Consider the following 7,240-nt stretch of genomic DNA (forward strand, 5'->3'; position numbering starts at 1 on the left):
CCTTACATATTTTATTTTATTATCCTATATCCCCCACTAATATGCTCTAAAACACACTTTTATATCCCTATCAATGTGTATTGGAAACAATATTTCCTTCCTTAAATGTTTCTCTCTCTTTCTTTCTTTCTTCTTTCTTTCTTTCTTCCTTCCTTTCTTTTTGTGTTTGTTACACTTGACTCTACCCATCCTTCTTTGACTAATTGCAATTTATTAGTTGTTATGGCAAACCCCTTTGCTCTCAGTATCTTTCTTTCTCTCTCTCCCATTACGTAGTTGCAAATGAAGATGTTAGCAAAAAATGACAACTTTTATTTTCCCTGAGTCTCCTCTCTAGGCCTTTCCTCATCTTCCTTATTATCTCTGTGGGATGCTCCCTGCCCTCCCCCACCCTACACACAGGTAACAAAGCCAATCAATCAATCAATCAATCAATCAATCAAAAACTATGTATCTCTGGTTGTCCACAGTAGTATTATTTACTACTATAGCAAAATAGAACTTAGAATGCTTGAGCTAGAGTAGCAAGTTGTGATTTGTGGAGCCTCAGGATATGTGATAACTTTGGAAGCAGCTTCTCAAATTTGGAGTAGTAGTCATCACACCAGGCCAAATATTTTAGGGGAAGACAAGTGGCACTCTCAATTCTAATTCTTTCTGGCTTCAGCTTCCACCATTCATGCCCTACTTAAGACCCCTATGGGGTGACTCAGATCAGGGCCCATTAGAAGTACTCCATTCCTTTAAATTTAGCCAAGATCCTGTCTGAATCAGGACTAAACTATTTACTAAATTCATAAAAAGATCTCCAAAATTTTCACTAACATTATTCCAGGCCCCATGTTCCACACCCCTTTAGAAATGCACTCCATTTCTATATGTCTCCCTAACAAGTTATTTTGCTGTCATATTTTTTCTGATGTCTGTCACCTTGGTATCTAAGCATTCTGGCAAATTCATGAGGCTAAAAACAAACACTTATGTGGGAAGGGGAAAGAAAGCTCTTCTCTTCTGCTCTCTCATCTCCATAGGGACAGAACAGCACAAAGAGGTTATGATTCTCCAAGGTCATTCTGCAAAGACAGCATAACAGAGCCAAGAAAAGACTGCAGAATCCTAACTTCCAGTCCCTGACCTCCAAATTTGAAGATACTCTGTTTAGAATTGGTGTTTCTACAGAAAATACCCAAAGAGATTTTGCAGCTGCTGGCTACATCCAGGAAGGAATCTTCACAAAAAAGTCAGACACACCTCCTTCCTTTCCAAACTCTGCATCTTTCCCCTCTATTCTTATTGCTGAGTATTCAAACACTCTTTCAACTTTAGTACTTAAATGACATGAACTGAAATGTTCAGGGGTTTCAGTCATTTATCAAATCATTCAATTATTATTAATTAAGAGCCTTCCATAGTCAAACAAATGTTAGAGATGAGCAAGACTCTACCTATCATCAAGAACTTATAATTTAGCAAGAGAGATAAGAGACACATGCACAACGTGCTTACCGAGGACATACTATTTGCTATTCTAGACTCTAAAGAGAGAGCAATGGATAAAACCTACAAGGATTCCGTTCTCATGGACCTTACCATTATAGTGACAAAAATAGACAATAAAGAAACAGATAAAGGAATAAGATATATTACATTAAAATATAATACAAGATGAAATATGATATAACAAATAGAGAAATAGATGAAGTGCCCAACATTTCTTTCTCACAGGGGATTTAAGCAGCTGAATTGGAAGTGTGCTCTAGTTTCAGAATTGGATTTGTAATACCCCAGGCCTCTGAATGTAGTATTTTCTTCTCTAGTAAGCAAATATTGTTGCAGTTGTTGTATTTGGTCATCTATGTAGAGCAAAAGATTCAGCACCCAAATAGGCTAGTTACCAAGAACTTTAGTAGAACTTGGAGGCAGCTGAAATATAAATGGTCCAATTCTAGCAGAGAATTTTTTTAGAAGAACCTCTGGGACCTATTGGAGTCCACTGGTCACCTGATACACTGCCATCCAAAAGAGAATGGAATTATTCCTCTACTCTGATGATTTAAGCAGATTTCTTATAGTTGTTGAAGATCAAATTAACAATCCTAAGCTCTTTGTCTTTGAAAGTAAGTGAGATTTTCAAGCTTAAAAAAAAATATTTAAGTACTCAGATATATATTAGGTGGCAAGTTCTTTTCCAACATTTATTATTTCATTAGTCCACATTTATCTGTCCCTTGGGGTACAGTCAGTTGGGCAACACTGAGACTTTAGTTTCTCAAACAAATGACTTCAAAGAAACTTATTATGCAACATCAGTGTGTACTCTCTGCTGATCTAGAAACTGCCATTCAAAATAGTCACTATCCTTCATTTGTAGAGAAGTCCAGGAAGATAATGTTTATTATCAAAATTCAGAAGAGGTGTTATTCTGGACAAATTTCAAGCAGTGGAAAAGGTAAGTAAATTCTGGGATTGGTTGCTGTTATAGACTTGATGAAAGAAGAAAGAAAGAAGGAAGGAAAGAATAAGAGAGATGCCAGGCAGGAGGAGAAAGAGAAAGGGAAAAGACAGAAAAGATAGAAAGACAGAAAAAGAAGGAAAAAAGAAAACTATACAAGGTACACAACTATAAAACTGAGTAAAATGTATAAGGAAATTCCTTATAGGCACTGGACAACAGGAAGCATAGAATAATAATCCTAGAGAGAAGGAAAACATACACATACAGAGTGAGCTTCACATTTGCATATGCTTCTTGACCAGGAACTCCTCTTGGACAAAGTCACAGGGAAGTAGAGCTCAAGCAGAGCACATTAGTCTCTCTGCAATCTGAAAACAGTTCGGTACTACTGAAACCCTTAAATTTTCAGGACAGGATAAATGAGAAGAGGGAGCTACATAGAAGGGTGACCTCAGAAGTGAGAAGAGTCCACAGAGCCAAACAGAGAATGGATGCTCCAGGACTTAGTGGTGATTCGAGATACAAGATGTCCACACAATTCTAGGAGACAAAGTAGATATCTAAGAAACTTAGGCATTCAGTTGAGACCTCAGAAAGTCCATCTCGTACCTAAAGTAAGAGCCACATCCTAGGGCTAAAGACAAAACTGCACTGAACCTACCCTAATAAAGAATAAAAACAACAGACTTAGATGGGCCCAACAATAACTTTACTGCTTACCAGAACAAAATTAAACTTTCTTTTAGAAAGGACAACACACTCCAGATTCATGATGTGTCACCACAGGGTCCAGTGTACAATAAGAAATTACTAGATATGTAAAGAAGCAAGAAAATGTGACCTATAATCAAGAAAAAAGAAGTCAATGGAAGCAGACTCAAAGATGACCCAGATGTTGGAATTAGTAGATAAGAACCTTAAAACAGTTATTATAAATATGTTCAAAGATAATATAAATATAGCCAAGTAAACAGATGGAAACTCAAGAAGAGATAAAAAAGAACTCAGTAGACATTCTAACACTGAAATTGCAATATCTGAAATGAAATGTACTGAATAGGCTTAAGAGCAGATTAGAAATTTCAGGAAAAAAAGCGTCAATGAGCTTAGATCCCTTTTGACTATCCAAACTGAAGAGAGAAAAAGAGTATTTTTTAAAAAACAAAATATAACAGAGATTTGTTGTTCTGTGAAACAATCACAAGTGCTATACATACAGTTCATTTCCAGAAGAAGAAGACAAATGGGTAATAAAATATTTAAAGAAAAAATAACCAAAAACTTCCCAGATAAACAAAAACCTCTGACCTTCAAATCCAAGGTCAGAAAAAAAACTAGGTACATCATATTTAAATTGCTGAAACCCAAATACAAATAAAGAATCTTAAAAAAAAAAAAAGTGAAAAATGCATCAGAGACAGTAGAACAATGATACAAAGGATGGCTTATTTCTCACCAGAAACACCAAAAGTCAGAAAACAAAAGAACAAATTAGGTAAAGTGCTGAATGAAATGAAAAAAGAAAACAAAAACAAAACCCAACAATTACCTAAAATTTTATAGATAGCAAAAATAATCTTCAAAATAAATATGAAAGTGAAATAAACATGTTTAGATAAATGGAAACAGAAAGAACTCATGTTCAGAACTTCACTATAAGATACTTTAAAAGTTCTTCAGATTGCAGAATGGAATTTCTAATATGCAAGAAGAAATGAAGAGCATGAGAAGAGTTAAATATCTAGATAAATATATTTTTTCTTTTTAAAATGCCTTTAAAAAGCAGCTGACTTTTAAAGGAAAAAATTAGACAATGTATCTTATGGTTTTAAAATATTTAAAAGTAAAATACATGAAAACAGTAGCACAAAAAAATGAGGGTAAATGAAATTATACTCATAGAATTTTTACATTTTATGTGATGAGATGCAATAATAACTCTAAGCAGATTGTGAACAGTTAATGATCATAAGGTAATTCCTAGAACAACTCTGAAAAACTACAAAGAGGTAAGGCTAAAAAGCCAATAGAATAAATAAAATAAAATGCTAGACTAATTTGATAAATTCAAAAGAAGCCAGAAAAGGAGAGACTGAGAAACAAAAAAGAAAGATTAAACAAGTGAAAAATAAATAGCAAGATTGTAAATTAAATCCAAAATCATCCATAATTATATTAAAAGCAAATGGACTACAAACTCCAAGTAAGAGAAGAAATTTCAGAATGGGTAAAGAAAACAAGACTCAATTATCTGTTGTCTATAAGAGATACCCTGTAAATATAAAGACCCTGACAAGTTGAAAGAAAAAAGCTTAACATTTCATCACACAAACAATAATCATAAGAAATCTTGAGTGGCTATACTGAGAACAGACAGAACAGACTTCTTGATAAGGAGCATTTCCAGAGACAAAGAGAGAAATATCACAATGATAAAGGAGATCAATTATTCTGGAAGATATAATAATCCTGTAAGTGCTTGTAATAACAGAGTACCAAAATACATTAAGCAGGAAATGACAAGAATAAAGAGAAAAATAGAAAAATAAACAGATTTTAAAATTTTCTTAATCAGAAATTAGTAGAATAACTAGGGAAACAATCAATTAGGAAACACAAATATTTGTGCAACACTACAGACTGCCTTGATTTAATTGAAATTTTTAGAACAATATAATCCTAAAACTATAGAATATACATATTTGGGGTATACATGATATAACATACTACACATATAGTCTATATGGACTATATATTAGATCATAAAATAAGTTTCAATACATTTCAGAAGATTGAAATTTTCACATATGTTTTCTGACAACAAAGAATTAAGAAAATAAAAATAAGATATGTAAAAATCCTCAAATATTTGGAAATTAAACCACATACTTCTAAATAATCTATGGATCAAAGTATAACTCATAAGAGAAATTAGAAAATACTTTGTACCAAATGATAATAAAAATGCAACATATCAAAATTCATGTGAAGCCTCTAAAATGGTGCTAGGAGGAAAATGTATTATTACTTCAAATGCTTATATGAAAAGTAAAATAAATATTTATAATAACTTACCTGAGTTTTCATTATAAAAAGCCAAAAGAGAGAGAGAAAGCTTAACCCAAAATAAGTAGAAGAAACATAGAACAAAAAGTGGTCTTTGAAAGATTAATAAAATTGAGAAAATCTGAAAAAGATCAATCAAGAAAAACGGAGAATACTTTAATTACTACTATCAGAAATAGAAAGGGGGATATCACTACAGATCCTACAGAAATTAACAGGATAATAAGGAATATTATAACAAGTTTCACTAATAAATTCAACAATTTGGATGAAATGAACAAATTCCTTGAAAACACAGTTTTATAAAACTGACATGGGGGTGGAGCAAGATGGCGGAGGAGTGGAGACCTGGATTTTGTCTGGTCCCAGGAATTCAGCTGGATAGGGATCAAACCATTCTGAACACCTACAAACTCAACAGGAGATCAAAGAAAAGAATAGCAACAACTCTCTGAACAGAAAAGTGACCACTTTCTGGAAGGTAGGACATGCGGAGAAGTGTACCCAAGGCAATAGTCAGGAGGATAGACGGTGGGGGAGGGGGCCTCCGTCGGCTGCTTCTGGCAGGTGATAGAATCACGGAGCGCAAAATCGGAACTTTTAGAAGTCAGCTCCACTGAGGGACTTTGCTCCAGTGGCTAAGCAGGGGGGTGGAACCCTCACGGGACAGTGTGGTCTCAGGACCCTCGGGGTCACAGAAAGACCAGGGGTGCCTGAGTGCGGCAGAGCTCCCAGGTATCGGAGTGGGGAAGCTGGCTGCAGAGACGGAGCCGAGGAGCGGGCTCTCAGCTCGGGGTTGCCATAAACCATGATGTGCGGCACAGTCGGGCCACTGCTCCTCCAGCAGGGACCCAACAAGCAGCAGATCTGGGGAGATTCACCTTCCTCCCCCAGGACAAGAGGCGCAGGAGTGCACGGCAGGGATCTGCTGGGTTTGGAGACTCCACACGGGATCGGGTGTCAGAGATAGAGATGCTCGGTCACAGGCCGGGTGAGCACGGAGTGCAGCCAGAGACTGGGGAGACAGGAGTGACTGACTGCTTCTCTCTGGGGGCTCATTGAGGAGTGGGGCCCCAAGTTCTCGGCTCCTCCGGGGTAGAGATTGGGAGGACGTCATTTTCACTCTCAGCCTCCAAAGCTGTACGGAAAGCTTGCAAGGAACAAAAGCTTCCGAGAGCAAACCCGGGCAGATTACTTAGCCCAGACCAGGCAAAGGTGGGGCAATTCCGCCTCTGGCAAAGACATTTGGGAACCACGGCAACAGGCCCCTCCCCCAGAAGATCAGCAAGAACAGCCAGCTAGGGCGCGTGGGTGGCTCAGTCGTTAAGCGTCTGCCTTTGGCTCAGGTCATAATCCCAGGGTCCTGGGATCGAGCCCCGCATCAGGCTCCCTGCTCTGCGGGAAGCCTGCTTCTCCCCCTCCCACTCTCCCTGCTTGTGTTCCCTCTCTCACTGTGTCTCTCTCTGTCAAATAAATAAAATCTTTAAAAAAAAAAAAGAACAGCCATCTAAGACCAAGTTTACTGATCAATGAGAACAACAGAACTCCAGCGCTAGGGGAATACTGCACATAGAATTCATGGCTTTTTTACCATGATTCTTTAGTCTTTCAAAGTTAATCTTTTTTAACTGTCTTTTTTTTTTTTTGAATTTTTCTTTTTCCCTTTTTCAACCAACATCTTATCAATCCCTTTTTAAAAATATATTTATTTTTCATTTT

This window comes from Leptonychotes weddellii, chromosome 11, assembly GCF_054177405.1.
Source record: "Leptonychotes weddellii isolate Sample4059 chromosome 11, ASM5417740v2, whole genome shotgun sequence".
In the NCBI taxonomy this organism is placed as follows: Eukaryota; Metazoa; Chordata; class Mammalia; order Carnivora; family Phocidae; genus Leptonychotes; species Leptonychotes weddellii.